Source organism: Sminthopsis crassicaudata, chromosome 3 (genome assembly GCF_048593235.1).
Source record: "Sminthopsis crassicaudata isolate SCR6 chromosome 3, ASM4859323v1, whole genome shotgun sequence".
Classification (NCBI taxonomy): Eukaryota; Metazoa; Chordata; class Mammalia; order Dasyuromorphia; family Dasyuridae; genus Sminthopsis; species Sminthopsis crassicaudata.
The window spans coordinates 159,495,109-159,513,056 of NC_133619.1; positions in this window are offsets into that span (position 1 = coordinate 159,495,109).

Consider the following 17,948-nt stretch of genomic DNA (forward strand, 5'->3'; position numbering starts at 1 on the left):
CCCAATTTGTTACTTCCCTTCTAATCTTGTTTGCATTAGTATTATTTGTACAGAAACTTTTTAGTTTGATGTAATTAAAATCTTCTATTTTGTGATCAATAATGATCTCTAGTTCTTCTTTAGTCATAAATTCCTTCCTCCTCCACAGGTCTGAGAGGTAGACTATCCTCTGTTCCTCTAATCTATTTATGATTTCATTATTTATGCCTAACTCATGACCCATTTTGATCTTATCTTGGTATATGGTGTTAAGTGTGGATCCATATCTAATTTCTGGCATACTAATTTCCAGTTTTCCCAACAGTTTTTTTTTTCAAATAATGAGTTTTTATCCCTAATGTTGGTATCTTTGGGTTTATCAAACACTAGATTGATATAGTTGTACCCTTTTTTGTCCTTTGTACCTAATCTGTTCCACTGATCGACCGGTCTATTTCTTAGCCAATACCAAATGGTTTTGACTGCTGCTATATAATATAGCTTTAGATCAGGTACACTTAGACCACCTTCCTCTGAGTTTTTTTTTTCATTAGTTCCCTTGCAATTCTCGACCTTTTATTTTTCCATATGAACTTTGTTGCTATTTTTTCTGGGTCACTAAAATAGTTTCTTGGGAGTCTGATTGGTATAGCACTAAAGAAATAGATTAGTTTGGGGAGTATTGTCATCTTTATTATATTCGCTCGGCCTATCCATGAGCACTGGATGTCTTTCCAATTATTTAAATCTGACTTTATTTTTGTGGCAAGTGTTTTGTAATTTTGCTCATTTAATTCCTGACTTTTCTTTGGTAGATGGATTCCCAAATATTTTATACTCTCAACATTTGTTTGGAATGCAATTTCTCTTTGTATCTCTTGCTGTTGCATTTTGTTGGTGATGTATAAAAATGCTGAGGATTTATGTGGATTTATTTTGTATCCAGCAACTTTGCTAAAATTGTGGATTATTTCTAATAACTTTTTTATTAGAATCTCTGGGGTTTTCTAAGTATACCATCATATCATCTGCAAAGAGTGACAGTTTGATTTCCTCTTTACCTACTCTTATTCCTTTAATCTCTTTCTCGACTCTTATTACTGAGGCTAACATTTCTAATACAATATTGAATGGTAATGGTGATAGTGGGCAACCTTGTTTCACTCCTGATCTTACTGGGAAAGGTTCCAGTTTATCTACATTGCATATTATGCTTACTGAAGGTTGTAAATATATAGAGCCAAACTTTTAAATACTATATAACTTTTGACAAACAGATGAAAAAGGAGTCATACCAAATTCCTTTTATGACTCAAATATGGTTCTGATACCTAAACCAGGAAGAAACAAAACTGAGAAAGAAAATAATAGACCAATTTCCCTAATAAATATTGTTGCAAAAAATAATGCAATTTATTATCAGGATAATATAACAAATAAAATTTATACCACGAATTCAGGGCTGGTTCAAATTCAGTAAAACTATGAACAAAATTGATTGCATCAACAATAAAACTCAAAGCAATCATATAATTACCTCAATAAATGCAGAAAAAACATTTTTGAAAAAATACAGCACCCATTTTTGTTAAAAATACTAGATAATATAGGAGAAATAGAATTTTCTTTAAAATAATAAGCTTATATAGCTAAAACCATAAGCAAGCATTATCTATCATAGGGGTAACCAGTAAGATCAGGATTGCAACAAGGATGGCCATTATTCCCACTGTTATTCAATATTGTACTAGAAATGTTAGTTATAACAATAAGAAATGTGTGTGTGTCATGCTGCTTGTTTTTTACTGTATATCATTTTAAATTCCTTTTGTAGATTAGAGGAATGGGTAGTATGAAATCAACTAAATCAAGGTGACACACATCATTGCTTTAAGCTAAAATAATTTTGTTATCACTTGTATATAAACACTATAATACAATTCCTTAAAACTAAATTACCACATTTAATTTCATGTTAAAATTGCAGCCTATTTGATTTTGATCCCAACAGGTCAGAAATTGCTGGTAATCCAGAAATGTTTTCATTACCACTATTTATTTTTTTTTTTAACTTTTTGTGGTCAGAAATGGGACCAGCCACTGTGAGTAGTTGCAATTACCATTAGAACCTCCTCACCCAATCTCAAAACCAGAAGTTTTTCCTAATTCAAATTCTAGGGTACTGCTCACTAAAATAGATTACTAAGTGCAATGAGAGAAAGGGAAATCTAGAGAAAAAAAATCAGTTGCTTCTTTCCTCCCATTATTATGGTCATGTCTGAACTCTTGAAATTTTGGATAGGAAAAAGAGGACCTCCAAATTGACTTTCTTAATATAGGCATGGATTCTATTTCTACCTTAGAATAGGTGTCCATCTGAAGAAAATAATGTATAATCATAATAGCACGAATCATTATCATCATCATCATCATTATCATCATCATCATCATCATCATCATCATCATCATCATCATCATCTTTTAGTTTTCCTATAATACTTCAGAGTATGGAAACATATTTGTGGAAACTTAATTAATTTTTCTTTTATACTATTTTAGGGAAAAGCTATCTAAGTCTCTAGTCTTAACTACCATCAACTCAGATAATCAACATTTATATAATAATAAAGAGAAATAGTTAAGGGGTACACTGATTTTATTTCTGGGTTTCTACATTTGGTGACACAGGTGGATCTTTTTGTTTGTTTTTTGGTCCCATGTTTTGTGTTTTACATATTTTCCTAGCATGCAATAATTATCCCTGATCCTTTGCTGAAGGAATCTTGAAGAGAAAGATTTTTTTTTCAGTTAGTTCCTAAGATCATAATTCCAATATTCCAAGTGAAATTGTTGTTTCTTTAAGCATTAAATGAAGCATGTCTATTTTACCATGACTTTGAAATCCTTCAACTATGTAATTATTTCCCATTACAGGGAAGACCATAAAGAACATTTTTTTATCATCTACATAGAGCACCTAGATTCACCTTCCTGCTTATCTTGTATGAATCAATCCTCTTTGAGGTTCAGTTTCCTAACCTGTGAATTGAAGAGAGAAGATTTTATGATGTCTAAAATCCTTTCCAGCTTTAAGCCTACAAACCTATGATACTTTTCAGAAAAACTAAATGGTTATCTGGACTGCCTTATTTTCTTCATCAACTCCTACATTTCAACTCAATCCATCTGTTACTATTAAGGCACATGTGGCAAAATGATTAAATATTTAGAGATAAAACTAAAGAATTTCAAACACCTGGAATTATTTAGTCTACAGAAAAAAGTGAGATGGAAAGGTTTCTTAATAATGATAGTCAAGTATAAAAAGTGTTATCATAATATAGATGTTATCCAGATGTTCCTCATACTTACAAAGATCAGAACTTCAATAGATCTGTGATGTCATTAATGTGGGTAGCCATTCCAATGATGCAGAACATAACCAATCCACTCCTCATTCTGTGTGATTTTGGTCCAGGTCCACTCATTAAATTTCCATGATAGATTTATCAACCATGCTATATGCTTATCTCTCTAGCTACCCATCTGTTATCACTTCCTCTGGCTATATGCCTGGCCCACCGCCTTTTCTGATCATACATTTCCTGGATGATATCTCTTACATTGCTTATTGAACATAAGTCATCATTTATCATATGCTGCTTTCTACTTACACCCCCAAACATCATTCCATTGTCTTTTGGGTCTTTTTTTTTTGTTTTCAGAGTTTATCATATTCCATGATTTGAAGACATATAAAAATAACAAAAAATACAGTTGAAAAATTCAAATAAAACTCTGCTTCCCTAAAACTATCTTATAAGCAATAAAATTCTATCAAATAATTGTATCAAATAAAGAAAAATATAAACAAAATGGATGAAATAAATTCCCCTAATATAATTCATATTATATATGCACATGAAGTAGACTTCTGGCTACAGATAACTACTGGTCTTCTTATGGATCGGTGTTCTTGTGGAAAAGACTAGAATCCATAATTGTCTGGGTCATTGTCCATAGCATTTTTGAGCTAGTAAGATGAAAAAAAAAAATTGAGTAGCTATTCTCATCAAAGTTTACTAGATCTGTCCAAGGGCAAAATTAGAGTTAGATTAGAGTTAGACCAGATGGTGTCTGAGGACTTCAGTGGATTTATATCTATAATCATACAGTCATTTTAATTTTCAAATTTGTATAACTTCTTAAGATGGTGGAAGTAAAAAAAAAAAAAAAACTACACTCTCACCATGGGCCTGTCACTAGGGAGTTTGTGTGGGAATAACAATTGCATAACTTGCATAAATAGGGAAATTTCAGAAGAAACAGCAAAGATGGGAATCTTCAGCAACCATATCTAATAAAGAATAAAGTTATGAGGAAATTTTAGGAGGAGAAGGAAGAAGAGGAACAGAGGGAAATGGAGGAGGAGAAGGAAGAGGAAGAAGAGAAGAGATAAGAAAAGGAGGGGAAAGTGAAGGAGGAGGGGGGAGAGGAAGAGGAATAGAAGGGGTGAGAAAAAGAGCAGCAAGAGGAGAAGGAGAAAAAGAAAAGGAGGAAAGGGAGGAAGAGGAGGAAGAAGAATCAGAATTGCAATCATCTTAGAACAGAATCTGGAAATTGCTAAATATATAGTGAATAACTGATAAAAATAGAATGAAAAAAAGAAATAGAACTAAATAGAAGAAATAGTATTCTAAATTTCAATATTGTTACTAGAAATATAGTGACAATGATAAATACAGATAATAAAATAACAGATGGATTATCTACTATCAAAAAAATAACAAATTTAAGAAACATTTAGTGAAAAACAAGAAAAAAATAAACAAAACTTAGTTACCATAGTTTAAAAATTCAAAGTATAAAAGTGCTCAGAATAGTTAGAACACAAAGGACCACTTCTGATGTTTGCTTTATCTATGACCTGAAGGAAATTCATTAACCTCCAAAAATCTCACTTAGATAATCTCTAACATGAATGAATTGGACTAGATAGCTTCTGCATTCCTTTCACTTTTAGAACATCTATTCTATGAGTTTCAAGAAAATTCACAAATCAAGAACTGAAAGAAAACCAAAATTTATTATTCCCAAGAAAGTCATTAACAAAGTACATGATTCTCAAGCCAAATTAAAACACTCTAAGTAGCCAGAAAGAAATTACATTCTTAGGAACTTCAACCAGAATCATATAACATTGTGGAAAATAGAAAAACAAAAGCAAATCAGACCAAAAAGAAAAGATAAAAAAGATGTGCAAATTCAGGCACTGTCTATCAAATTCAACAATGTTTACTGAAAAGCAAGAGGCCAGTAGATAATTGAAAAACAATTGCTATATATGAGAATCAGAGAAAGGTAAACAAGTTGTAGGCACATGATAATATTTGTTTTTTTTTTCTTTTTCTTTTTTTGTGTCATTTTTTTCTATTTTGTTTTTTCTCCCTTATATTGCATTTACATTTAAAATAAGCAACTACATTTTAAAGATAAGTTGGGACAATTTGAAAAGGTTAAATAATAAAGGGAAAAAATAACTTTATATCCTAAAATAGAGATTATTGTGTAATGCTAGAGAAACTGAGGCAAGATAGAGATTAGAGAGTATTTAATAATTTATTTAATGGGAGAGATTTACTGGGACCAAATGTAATAATGGTTTGGTCCCAGGGCTGAATGAGACTATTGTCTCCAAGAATCCAGCAAACAATGAGAGTTCTCAATTACCTATACACATATGGCTCAGACATAGGGGTTAGATTGAGGCAGGGGCAGAGTCAGGGTGCTGAGAACAGAACAGGACTGTGACAATCTGGTTCTGACAGGGTGAGGGGGAAGCATGGGGGGGAGGAACCCCAGAGATGGGGAGAGGTATCTTCATAAGATGGTATCTGACATTCCAGTATTCTGATATTCTAAAACATAAGATCTTTTATCCTTATCAAATATTCTGATAAAGAGAGAGGAGAGGTTTTGTAGGATTGAGCTTTGAAAAGCAGGGAAACAGAGTCAGGACTGGGTCAGGATAATTATGGAAACTGAGAACTGTAGCATAAAATTTATTCTTAGAATTCCTTTAAATTATATTGGGAAATAACAAATTGGGGGTATGTACATTATGGTTAACAAAAGGAAAAAGAAGAGAGCAGGAATAGGAAAGGAATGGAGTTGAAGAAGGGCTCACTTACTGTATTTATTCAATTGCCACAGGAAAAGGTTATATATGTGTGGAAGTTGTATTGGGATAAAGGCAACTTTATGGCCTTCACAATTATCTCAAGTCAACATGAGAAATCTGGAATTAACAGAGAGTATGGGGAAGAGAAGCTTGGTATAGAAATTCAGTAAAATATTTAAATAACTGATCTGGATCTGATCTAAGGAAAACTAGGTGTGAAGATAACATATTAGGAATGATATTATCATAAGCAATAAGCTTTGGGAAATTAGAGAACTACAAGTTGTAAGGAGTTTTAAACATTATAGTCTTAAGAATCTCATCAGAGCAGGAAACTGAATTCTAAAGTAAATAGCAATGTAGGAAAAATAAGTAAAAAAATATATTTTAAGAGAGATAACAGAAATAAAATATATATTTTGAGAGAGATAAACAGCAAAACACATTATACTTTAAAAATATAGAAAATTAAACTATGACAAGGGGAGCCCCCAAACTCTTTCTCTATTTCTCTAACTTTGGTAAAGCACTTGAAATCCTTGAAGGAGAGATTCTCCTTCAACTCTGCTTCAGTGAGAGACCTCCCTAGGGAATCAGATAAAGTGGTTTATCTAGATAGGGCTGGTTGAATCCTGAGCTAAATAATTCCAACCCTTTTCAAATGAAGATCTTCTATTCTATTCAGCTCAAGTTGTACCCAGCCCCATCAAGAGCAACCCTCAGCTTGTAGCCAAGGCTTATAAAAAGAGCCAATCTTAAACTCTCTCTTTGCAGAGGAGCTAAAATGCCAAGGAAACTCTCTTTCTTCCTGGCATAGCAAGCTCTACCCTCTTTTTATCTCCTGCACCTATTTCCATAATGAAACTTTACGCCTCTCTGTCAGCATTTCTCTAAACTTTACTTCTCTGCCAGAACTCTTCCACTAAGGAATTCAGCCTTCCTATTCATGCATAGCAAAGACTGACTTCCCAATGCCTATAATAAACCTCTTTAATCAATATAGATTTTCAGGTTCCTAAATTCCTTTATGAAGAATCTCGGCAAATTTCCTACTCATGCCCTGAATCTCAATGGAGTGTAGAGAAGACAAACCTCTCCATTTGGATCCCTGAACCCCAAACTTGCCACTAGACTTTATCATTTAACTCCCTGACTACCAAGAACCCTAATCTCATTTTGTTTCCCTGGATCTAATCTCATCATTTGGTTCCCTGACAACCCTAATCTAAACCTCATCATATTTTGATTCCCTGACCAAAGGGAACCCCAAAACCTAAGCCTCATCAATAACATTTATTGATTTAAAAGTGCTAACTAATCAAGACAGAAGTAAAAATAATTTGGGAAGAACAATAAAATGACACCTTCAGATCCCCAAAATTTTTTAACAGTTAAATAAGAGAGAAGTTAAAGATTCCAAAACAATATCAAAGAAGTTATATAAGGAAGAACAATGAGAAACTCTATGATTTTACATATATATATATATATATATGTGTGTGTGTGTGTGTGTGTGTGTATTTCTCATGCTCATATACACGGATATAAAGGAAGTTTAGTTCACAATTTTTATTATAATGTGTTAATTATCAAAATTCTCTGCTAATATTTTCACAATATAACAACTTCATCAATAGAGTAAAGTAGGGGTAGATAAGCAAGAATCAAAAGCAATCCAAAGAATTGCTTATTTTTTTTAAAAAAGGCAATAATATGTACGGTTAGAGCAAGAACTTCCTAGTAAAAATAATTGTTAGTAAAAATGAAAAGAATTTTTAAAAACAGCTTTATACCAATATTCTATATAATCTATAATAAAAAATAAATAAATAGATATTAGTGCCTTGCTCTTTAGACTTTTAATTTGTTGAAAACAAGGAATGCTTGTCTCTTTACTTTGAGGTTACAGTACTTAGCAAATTTCTTGGAACTTAATCAGAGCTCCACAAATGCTTATTTACTAACTAGGGAGAGAAGTGCATATCAAAATACATATAAATTAATATTACTGAATATACAAATACACATTATGTATAATGTATTTGTATATATAATTTAATGCATTTATACATTCATGTTTCTCTATGAATTTATGTTTACATAGATGCATACATACACACATTATACACAATGAGATTGTTTGGAAGGGAGGACACTGACATGTCCGTGGAGACTTCATTTTGAAGAAAATGTCTGAGCTACATCTTAAGGAAAGAGAAAGGCTCCATGTGGCATTGGCAAAGGAACAGTACATCCAGAATGAGTGACAATCAGCAAAGGTGTGGGAATGGGAACTGGAATGTTGTGCATGAGTAAAGAACAGGGAGAAAATTAGTTTGAGTCACATGTAGTATGAGGGAGAAAATCCAATGTTGCTCTTATAAAGTTAGTTTATAGTCTATCTAGTATTGTCAATAGAAGATATATTTAACTTAATATTTAACTTTAAAAATAAAGAGGTGGTGGGAGTATTATAGATGTAGGATGTTAAATATTGTGTGCACTTTCGAATGAGGTTACTATAGTTTAATTTTGCTTTTACATGAGTAAAAAATGATATATACATATATCTTTTTTCTGTAAAGGGATATTTAAAACTATTGAGACTGATAAAGCTTTTAAGAAAGAGTAGAGAGAAAGAAGTTGAGGACCTGAGAAAGGATCTTAACACAATAAACCAACAAAGAAGAGGAAAAATAAATGGTCAGAAATTTAGAAGGTGAACCAGAAAAGAGCAATGGTGGGGGAGGGGGAGAGGAGAAAAAAGGAAATTAAATAGATAGTCATCCTTTGAAAAATGACTGAATAAATGATAATGAACATGATAGACTATGTTTTAAGAAATAATGAAATAGGTTATTTCAAAAAGACATATAAACATTTATATGAATTAACTACTAATTTAAAGCAGAACAACTTATATAAAAATAACAATGTAAAAAAATTGAAAGCTATAATACCTATGATCAATACTATGAACATCCATAATACCAAAGGGCTGATGGTTAAAAATACTATTGACTTAATGACTCTGAATAAATCCCATGTCCAGAATGAGATACACACAAACAACAAATGAGGGAATTTGTTTTGCTTAACTATGAATATTTTAAAGAATTTTAAAGAATTTTTTCCTATCTCTTTTTTCCCCAGTGGGTAGAGATGGGAAAAAAAGAAAATAAAATTCTATTAATTGAAAAGCACTTTAAAAATAGAGGTGGTGGGAGTATTATAGATGTAGGATGTTAAATATTGTGTGCACTTTCAAATGAGGTTACTATAGTTTAGTTTTGCTTAATGTTTTACTTTGTAACCTACAAGTTCTCAAAGAGTGAAAGTAATCTTGAGATGTTTATAAAATTTTATATATGTGTATGTTTATCTTGACTTCTACATATTTTATCTATATTTATCTCTGTCATCTATCTAAACAATTTTAAAAGAGTGAAAATGATATCTAAGAGGAAAATCTATTCAACTGTATCAAATGTTAGACTGAAAATGATTATGACTGAGAAAAGACCATGAGATTTGACAATTGTGAGACTGGTCCATTTCAAGAGAAATAATTAGTTTTATTCAAGGGATGAGTTTGAAAGCTAGAATGTAAATTCTGGGCAAGTTGGTGAGAGAAAGGGAAGTGCATTCAGTGAATAAAGATAGAAAACTTTTTCAAAGTGTATATATAGGATAATGTCTTGTGGTGGTGATAGGATTATGTTTGGTTTTGGTTTTGGGGTTTTTTTGGAGGATGAGAGTAATGTAGACATGTTTGAAGGAAAAAGAAAGTAACTAATTAATTGTGCCAAAAGATAATTATAAAGAGATAGAGTGGGAGAGGTATGAAGGGGGTGGAAATCAGTGTAGATATAGGATCTGCCATAGAAGCAGGAAAGCACTGGAAAAAAAATGTGTGTATAGAGAGGGGTTGCCTTTGGTAATTAAAAACAAACTAACATTTTTAAAGTACTCACTGACAGGCATTGTGCTTGACATGGGCATTAAAAGTACAAAAGTGTGATGGTTTCTGCCATTAGGGAGTTTAGATTTTACTAGAGAAGACAGTGGAGGAATGTAACATATTCAAATATAAGGAAACAAGACAGAATGGAAGGAAAAGGACTAAACCAATTTTTTTTAATTTATTTTATTTTTTTTTATTGAGAAAATGACACTGCTGGACAGAAAACTCTTTTTAGCAATGGAAGTCAGAACCTTCTCTACAACTTACATACTGAGAGAGTTGCCTAAAGAAAAGCTTCTTAAACTGTGGATCACAACCCCATAGAGATCATGTAACTGAATGTAGATATAACAGAATTGTGATTTATTATGGGCAAATATTTGATTTGAATACATATTTTCAATAGCTATACCTGGCATTGCATAAAAATTTCACAGAAAAAAAGGAGGCACAAGTAGAAAAAGAAACAAAAACTTTAAGAAGCTCTAGCCTACTATACTCAAGAGTGTGCATGATTTCTCCAGGATAAAACAGCCTGGAAAGTTGAGAAAGAAGACTTAAAAACTCAAGTCTTCCTGACTGAAATCATATTTCTATACTTAATGTGAAGCCTCTATGATATATATATGTAACTCAGTGGTAGATGTAAAAGCAGGAAAGGCTTATTGAAGCAGTTAGTGAGAGACAAAGGGAGTTTGGGCTTGATAAAGAGAAAGGCAGGAGGTTGGGATGAGTGTGCAGAGAGAATATTTCTAGCTAGAGTGATAGTGTTTCTCAAGTTATGGAATCAAAATATGGGACAGGGGGAAGAAGAGTGAGTAGGACAGTTTTATAAAACCTTGTAGTGTATGAAGGGGAAACAGGATAAGTCTGGGAAGATGGTTTGGAGTTGGTTTGTAAAGGGCATTAAATAACAAAGACAGGAGTTTGCATTTTTCTACTTAGAAAAATCCTCACAGTTTCTTAAGCAGGCAGAGTGTTATATAATCAGATGTGGACTTTAGGAAAATCAAACTGGCAATTTAAAATTTTATTTTTATTATTATTATTATTTTTTTTAGGCTGGGGTTAAGTGACTTGCCCAGGGTCAGACAGGTAGGAAGTGTTAAGTGTCTGAGTCCACATTTGAACTCAAGTCCTCCTGAATTCAGGGCTGGTGCTCTATCCACTGTACCACCTAGCTTCCCCCTGGCAATTTTTTAGAAAGCAATTTAGGAAAATAAGAGGTTGCATGCAGGAAGAATAGAGTCAAGTTTGAAGCTATTTCAAAAACAGTCCAAGGAAGAGATGATGAAGACCTCAGTTAGTACAATGGTCCTATAAGTAAACAAATGAGTACAAATGAGAAAAATGTCATGAAGGTAGAATCAACAAAGATTTTAGCTAGTAACTGAACAGAGAAAGTGAAAAGAGAAATATCTAATCCAACTGATGTTAAGAAACAAAGCAACTAGAAGAATAATGGGACCTCAACAGAAAAAAAAATAAAATAAAATAAAAAGGATTTTAAAAAGAATTAAAGAACTGGGGAGAAGAAATAATGAGTTTTATTTTAGACATTTTTAATTTTGGATGCTTGTAGATTTTAAAGTTGGAAATATCCAAAAGAGAGGAGTTGATGGTTGAAACTGGAATTCAGGAAAGATACTGATAAAAGAGAGGGAGGAGGTAAAGAGACAGAAAGATACTCAGAGAGAGAGAGAGAGATGTCAGAGTTACTGCATAAAGATGGTATTTTAATACATGAGAGCCAGTAATATCTCCAAGGTTGAGGGAGAGTCTTTAAAATTATGTTGTCTTCAGGGCTGAGTCAAAGACTCTGACATTTAATAAATGCAGTACTTATGATTTGGTACTTTTAGAAAACTTTTTTCAATAATTACCAAATTGAGAGTAATTTGCCAATAGATCTTTATGGCTCCCCATTTTTTGTTTTTAAGGCAGCTAGGAGATGCAATGCATAGAATGCTGGACCTGGAATCAAGAAGATTCATCTTACCAAGTTTAAATCTATCCATAGATGCTACTTGTCTGATTCCAGGTAAGTCACTTAACCCTGTTTGTCTTATCTGTAAAATGACCTGGAGAAGTAAATGGCAATCCACTTCGGTTTCTTTGCCAAAATTCTTTTTGCACAGGGGATGGAGGTGGGAATAACAAAGAGTTTGACACAATTGAAATAAGTGAACAAAAGCATATTTTTTCTTCTTAAAAAATAGCAATTTTTTTGTTAGCACTACTGTCTATCTACCCAGGTTACTTATACCTTCGGAAGCTAATATTTAATGTGCAACAAGAAAATGGTATTTACACACATATATTGTATCTAAGTTATATTGTAACACATGTAAAATGTATAGGATTACCTGTCATGGGGGGAGGGAGTGGAGGGAAGGAGGGGATAATTTGGAAAAATGAATACAAGGGATAATATTATAAAAAAAATAAATTTAAAAAAAATAGCAATTTTTTTTTTAAAATAAGGATTTATAGTGATACTTTTAATCATAATGTTTTAATAATAATGGTGTGGGTCAGTTCCTCTTTCTGCCACACTAATTTCCAATTTTCCCAATAATTTTTTTCAAATACTGAGTTCTTATCCTAGAAGCTTGGGTCTTTGAACTTATCAAACACTAGATGACTAGAGTAATTGACTATTGTGTCTTGTGAAATTACAATGTTTTCCACTGATCAATACCAAATGATTTTAATGGCATCTACTTTATAACATAGTTTTAGGTATGGTAAAGCTATAGGCCACCGTCATTTGCATTTTTGTTCATTTATTGTCTTGAAGTTCTCCAAAGTGTTTTTTTTTTTCTTTAATTGTTCTTCCAACCAAATCCTAGATAGTACCTTATGTTTTTCTTATCTATTTTCCTATCTTATGTTAGACTTCCATGGGGCTCAATGGTAGATCTAGTTGTTATCCGTTCCAAATCTAATCTGCTCCAAATAGTTTTTCCCCCCTATAGTTTTTTTTTTTTTCTTCCTATTACTACCTAGCCTTTCCTCTCAGTTCAAAATTTATCAGGCTCAAAGTAAGTAAGTATTACCATTCAAATTTATTCAAGACTGTTAACTTATTTGTCTTTAGCTTTTCCTTTTAACTTTATGCTAGCACAGGAAAAAAAAATCCCTTTTGTAGTTATTTAGTCACTTTAGATAAATATGAATTTATCTTTCACAGAAGTTAACTTTTTCTCCTTGGTCCATACAAGCTTTAGTTATGAACCCCTTAGTATAAACTTGGACTTTTAATTTAAGGAAGTTCTCCAGTTTACAAAGAAAATACTTTCCCCCAACAAAATTCAAAATTACCCTTTTTAAACAGATAGCTGGGGAAGTTTCACTTTGCTTTTTCCAGTTCTGTTTCTTAACAAGCTAATCTTAGAAAACCTCACATAAGCAGACATAGTGACAGAAACAAATAGAACAGAACCTTAGTGACCCAGAAAGCAAAAAATTGAGGTTGAAAACTATTTCCTTTCTTGCTTTAATATCTCACTTAGTTTACTCACTTTATGTGACAGCAAGAATTCTTTTGACACACATCTGCCTGAAAACAATAAGAATAGAGCCTCTCCTCACTACAATTAGAGAAATGCAAATCAAAACAATTCTGAAGTATCATCTCATATTCATTAGAGTGGCTAATGGACTAATAAAGGAAAATGTCAGATAGTGGAGGGAATGTGGAAAAAATAAGACTTTACTGCCTTGTTGGTAGAATTGTGTACTGGTTCAACTAATCAGTAGAGCAATTTTAAACTATGCCCAAAGGACTATCCCTTTAACCTAACAATACCAGTACTAGGCTCGTATCCTAAAATACATTTAAAAAAATTATTTGGATGTACAAAAATATAACATCTCATTTCTCAGGCAAAAAAATTGAAATCGAGGAAATGTCTATCATTTAGAGGATGGCTGAAAATGTTGTGGTATATATTTATGATGAGATTCTGGACATCAAGATGGGATTTTGCAGAGAAAGCCTAAAGTACTGATAGGGTTATAATATTCCCTGAGACAACCAGGGAAGGGCACAGATGGGCCTTTTGTTTTTAAGCTGCCCTTTTTTTCAAGGGTTCTTTTGATTAAAGTCCCACCTCAGTTGGAGTTCTGTAGAAACCCTACCTTTACTATATCCAATCAGAAAGCCAAGTTACTATGTCAAAACCCCAAGGTTATATTAACTCAATAAATAAATATAAATATATAAATATATCATATTATCGATCTTTATTAACTTCTCTATGCTTTCAGCCCACTAGTCAATGGCATACTCCTTAAATATTTTTACATGACTTTCCAGTGGTCCTGAAACTTTTTAAATAGGGGGCCAGTTCACTGTCCTTCAGACTGTTGGAGGCCCAGACTATAGTAAAAACAAAAACTCACATTCTGTCTCCGCCCCTCAGACCATTTGCAATAACCCGGTTGGCTGCATAAATGTCCTCAGCGGCCGCATCTGGCCTGGCCATAGTTTGAGAACCCCTGCAAGTTTAGACTATAAATTTAGACTACCCTCAATGGTGTACTCCCACCTCATGGGATCTTCCCATTAGTGATGTCATCTTCCTGGTTAATTGTGAGTTCCTTTAAGGAACTTGGCTTTCTCATTATAAATTGCTAAGACCCCTTTCCTTACTAATAATTCCTTTTGGAATTTATTCCATTTTTAGCAGGATAATAAAATCTTTGCCCTTTGATTTATGGGTCTGTGTCATCAAATTCCTTTGGGTTGACTTGTGACATTGACCCATAATCCTAATATACTTTTATATAGTTTTGGAGTCTTGTCCCATATCCAGTCATTTTGATGGCTAGCCCTGTCACTTTGATGACCTGGTATAGGAATGATCTGACTGCATTCTCCAAATCTTAACATTTATGATGGAATGCTACGTTCTATAAGAAATGATGAGCAGGATTCTCTCAGAAAAACCTGGAAATTCCTCCACCAGCTCATGCAAAGTGAAATGGACTGTGTACAAAGTAATAGCAACGTTCTGGGATTATCAGCTTTAAACAACTTTGCTATTCTCAGAAATGCAGTGACATAAAACTACCTGAAGGAATTATGGTGAAAAATGTTCTCCACCCCCCCCCAAAAAAAAAAAAAAAACTCATTTGCATTGGAATACTTTAAAAATGTTTTTTGTTTGTTTGTTTGTTTTTTTAATAGGGAATCTATAACTTTTATGGAGATAGTTTTCCTAACTTCTTATGTATCTTTTCAGTGGTGGGAGAAGAAGTAAGAGAATCTTAAATTGAAAGATTTAAAAATGTTGTTTTATATGAAACTGGGAAGATAAAAAAAACTTAATAAAAGAATAGGATTTCTTAAGACTTTCAGATAGTTTTATACTCTTTTACACACATATGTAAAAGTTTCCTTACACACACACACACACACACACACACACACACACACACACACACATACACACACACACACACACACACACACACACACACACACACACACACAGAGACGGACACACAGAGTTTAATTTAAATGTTGCCCCCAAAGCTTGAAAGCAAGGATTGTAGCTTCAGAAATTGTCACAGAGAACTGGTCTCTTATGTTATCCAGTCTCAGCCAAGGAATGTTTTACTGTCTGGCAAAACATTTTTTAGCATATCTTGGAGCTAAAGGTAGTATCGATAAAAAGCAGTATATATTTCTCACCTACAGTTGATCAGATGGTTCCAATTTTTTGTGATACAATACTGATAGGTAATTAAAGTATTCATGTCTAAAGTTGATTTGACACACACGTGTGACTTTCCTAGTTTACTGTTCATCCAAAGTATTTCCAGCAAATCAAGTATTGGAATTTCAGATTTATTCATTGTATCTTGCCTTCTTCATATACCAGAAAATGAAGAAATTCCCCTCGATGTATCCTTCATGTCAAATTGATCACCATGGTGACAGTCTTCTGAAGAGTCATTCCATTTTTATGTATTTATGTATTTATTTATTTATTTATTACTCAGAAGCAATTTTATCACCTTGACCAGAACACAATTGAATAATCCCCAGAGTTTTTGCTTGGCATTCATACATACTACAACAATCTCAGAGCACATGAATTCCTGTTACTTCAAATTGTCCTTAAGATAAAATATATTGTTTCTGCTATTCAGTTATATCTGAGTGTTTGTAGCCCCATTTGGGGTTTTCTTAGCAAAGGTACTAGAGTGATTTGCAATTTCCTTCTCCAGCTCATTTTACAGATGAGGAAACTGAGACAAAAAGAATTAAGTGATTTGCCCAGAGTCACACAGCTAGTGATTGTCTCTACCCTGACATCAGGCCTCATACTCTACCCACTGCATCATCTAACTGCATAAGATAACATATAAATTCCCTTACTGACTAATAAAATCCTACATAATGAGATTCCAATTAACTTTTCAGACATTATATACTACAGTCAGATTTGGCAGATATTACCTTATTTACCCTTATTCAGGTCTCTTCACAGTGGGATAAGGAGTTTTTATTATGAGGTTTTAAGTATTCTTGCTATTGTTGTTATCCCAAAAAAGGAGGCCTTCTTTCAATATTTAATTCCTTCAGGTTAGACATAAACAATGATGCAAAAAAATAAAAAGGATTGTTGTCCATTCTGGAAAAAAAGTCAAAGGGTTTTAATCTTTAATATGTACCTCTATTAAGTTTTCTTATACACCCACACACGCACACATATGCTTGCATGCACATATATACATATATATATATATATATAAGAAATAACATACAATAATGTATAATGTACATGTTATATATAATATATAGAGAATAATATATAATGTAAAGAAAACTAAACATATATGTGTGTATATATTATGTACATATATGAATATACATGTATACATGTGTATCTGTAGTTCTGATTTATAAAAAAGTGAAGAATGATACATAAAATTACAGTTTTGTTTAGTACTCTACTAAAAAAGCAAAACATATAAAATCAAGCAATAATTTAGGAAATTTAACCTCAATATGGAGGAAAATATTTGAAATTTCTAATTGATGCAAACATCCCCCCCCCCCTACTCTTTTTAAATTATAGGTTTGGAAAGCTCAGTATTCTTTTACTTTGGGAATAAGCATGTGGCTACGTAGATGATCATGAATAATAATAATAAAAAATTTGAAACCACATACATATGTATATGTGTGAATGTATATGTGTAGAGGGCAAAACTTTGGAGAAGTATACTTGAAACAAGGTGTTAACTCAGTGGAATTGATGAGATGATTGTTCTCTAGTTCACATGTATATTCAGTAATTAGTATAGTGATGTAATGGTTCTCTGGTTCACACTTAATCAGTATACTGTAATGATGCAACTACAATAAAGTACATAAGGGCTAAGAAGGATTTTAAGAGAAAGAATCTATTTTTGACCATCCTTATAGTAGCTCTCGTACCTCTTGCCCTAATATAAATACTGGACTAGAATAAAGAATTTATACTGTATTCTTGACCATTCTCATGGTGTCTATTATGCTGAGACCAAGGCTTTCCAGATGACCTCCAGAGAGCTAGCTAAGACACATATATGTATATGTATACATATGCATATATATAATTGTATGTAATTTTTGGAGGATAGATCTTAGAAAAGGATTATTTTATTTTTTTCCTCTTGAATTTCTTTTTTTTTTTGTTTTCCTTTTATTTTTATCTTTTTGAATTTTATAATTATAACATTTTTTGACAGTACATATGCATAGTTTTTTTTTTTTTTTTTTTTACATTATCCCTTGTACTCCCTTCTGTTCCGAGTTTTTCCCCT